This window comes from Tupaia chinensis, unplaced genomic scaffold, assembly GCF_000334495.1.
Source record: "Tupaia chinensis unplaced genomic scaffold, TupChi_1.0 Scaffold144991_2, whole genome shotgun sequence".
In the NCBI taxonomy this organism is placed as follows: Eukaryota; Metazoa; Chordata; class Mammalia; order Scandentia; family Tupaiidae; genus Tupaia; species Tupaia belangeri.
In genome coordinates, this window is record NW_006204851.1 from 632,008 (window position 1) to 634,846 (window position 2,839).

Consider the following 2,839-nt stretch of genomic DNA (forward strand, 5'->3'; position numbering starts at 1 on the left):
GTCTCAGAACTTTAATTTTATCTGTCAGGAGGCGTTCAGTTTTTATCCTGAGAATATAATTCTATATTATTTGTGTAATTATTAAACAAAAAATAGAAGTTAGAAAAATAAGAAATTATTTAAAAAAATACAAAATAGAAACAAGCCATTTGAGAGACATTTCAGAGTTCACTGCCAACCCAGAATCCAAGTGGTGCAACTTTTAAGCCTGTTGGGGAAGAAAGGTCATTTGGGTGGGAAGATTTTTGGGATCCCTAGAGAGAGTATGCAGAAAGAGGAGTGAAAAGGCTAGACATAGAGCCCTAGAGAAACATATATTTCTAAAAAGAAAAATGAGACTGTCCTTATTCTTTTTTCTTTTCATGCCCAGTATTATGGGTCCATTATAGACAAAAGAGAAAATACAGATAAAGAAAGTAAAAATAAAAATCCCCTTGAACCTGCCATTCAGGTATCACCACCGTTAATATTTTGATATATATTCTCTAAGGGTTTCTCTTTTTTAAAGAATAATTATTTAATCTAATTTTGTTTATTATTATTGTATTTTTAATTTGGCAAGAGAGAGAGAGAGAATGAGAAGGCAGGCTACCAGGTTTGGGACTCAGACCCAGCCATGTGGGAGTCCAACACCCTAACTACCATGCCACCCACAAGCCCCCAGACTTTATTTTTTTCTATATAAAAATATACACATTTATTTAAAAATCAGATCATCATGTATGCAGTAGAATATAATGTTCAGGGGTTACATCAGCAGCTGCTACAAGTACAGCATTATTCATTCAAGGTATTAAATGAATTGTGCTTTACCAACATGCATTTAAGTTATTTCCGATTTTTTATTCGTATAAACAACAGTGCTTTATAGCTGTGTGACATTGGGAGTTGGTTAGCCTCTCTGTGCATCTGGTTTCTCATTTGGAACATGCAGGTGATAATAGTGCCTACTTCACAGAGATGTTGTGGGTATTAAATAGAATCATGTAAGTAAAACACTTAGTACAGTGCCTAGCACAGTAAATATTAGTTTTTATTATTACATATAATAATAACAGTTGTTCTTATGAAGTTGCTGTTAATAAAGTGGATTTCTACGACAATGTTTTGGTTTGTTTTTCTATGACTATGTTTTGGTATACTGAGCTCTGAAGTGAGACAGAGTTATGTGCATTTGGTCATGTCAATTCATTTTGCTGAGACTCAGTTTCCTTGTCTATAAACTGGGAATTAAAAGGAATTAGTTTGTCATTGAAAATAGTTATGGACACTGGAGACAGTATGGAAGGAGAGAAGAGTATAGGAAGGGAATTTAGGGAGAAAAGTATAGAAGCAAGACATTTGTGGGACACAGAAATGGTTAATGGTTTATTACCTGTTGCTGATAACATGTACAGCATTCTCAACTGGACTGGTCTAAGGTGTATTTCATGTTGGGTAAATTCTCTCTACAAGCTAAATGATGTATAGCAATTGAATGTATGTTAAGTAATAATAATAATAAAAATTTTAAAAAGGATTTAGCTTGCAGGATAATTGTAATGATGAAAGGAGATAATGTTTGTGAAGCCCTCAGCACTGTTGACATGTAGGAAGAGTCTATTGATATCGAGGTCAGTTATTATTATTATTACTGTAATGATCCATTTGTAATAAGAAAGTTTCCTTGCTTGATGGTGTGCGGTGGGTGGGGAGTGATAGCAGTGAGTAAAGCACTTGTTGAATTGCAAAGAGAGAAAATTATTTTGGAACCAGACCAAATGGGGCTCAGACCTGGATTTTGCTATTTACTAGCTCTATGACCTTGGTCACATAAGTTTTTCCAAACCCCTTACAGATGTTGCTGAGCCCTCAACAATGTAATGCTACTGCATGTGTAATGCTAAGCTCCCGTGTTCATTATTGTTGGTTGCTAATTAAGAGGCTTGCAATGATTTGAATGCCTGGCAAACTCTGACTTTCTCTACTTGGGCTTCTTGCACTTCACCTAAAAGCTTTGCCCTATCCTGGGCTCAGGGATCAATTCTGTCCCTCGACTAAGGATTTAAGTGGTTCCGAAAGACTGGAGGACACTGGTAAACCTTTCTACTAGTTTTACTCTGACCTTGTGCCCCAGTTCTGGAAAGCAGGCAGAAGCTTTGTTTCTATAAGCTAGCTCTCACCTGGTGTGCTCAAGACTGGCATGTTTTTCTTGCCAGCTGTCTGAAATCCATGGAGCTTTACTGTTGAATCCTAGCCCTGTGGCAGAGACACTGGTGGGCAGATGTCCTTCTGTGTCTCTGACCCTGGAGCAAATTGACTTTTTTTTTTATCAGTATAGTTACAGGGGTCTGTAAGGGTGTTTGCTCCCCAGCCCCCCGACCATCCTCTCAAACCCTGCTTTCCGCGCACCTGAACATCTTTGAACTTTTCTGATGCTGCCCCTGTCATTCTCCAGCCCCCCAGTTCCCAAACCTCTAACCCCTGCCCAAATGTCCATGACATACCAGTTACAGCACCAGGCTCCCAGGATTTCTGTGTCTGTCCAACAGCAGAGGATATATGTCTCATTTCCTGAGCCAAGACACTTTCAGTCTCATGTCTTTAATTGTGCCAGTCTCTTCTTCTCTTCAGGACAGTCAAAGGCAGGCATAGTGGGGACTAGGCTGGCGAGGGGCATCTAGGGGGTGAGGGGAGAGAGGGGAGGAGTTGCAGAGGCCAAGTGCTAAAGCGGAGCTTCTGGAGGGCTGTCAAGTGAAAGGCGGCCAGAGGCAAATGTCAGAGCCTATATAGAGGCAGGAATCTGGGACCAGAGAGAGCAAGCACTAGCAAGTCAGGAGCAGTGTGGCGGGTGGGCGGG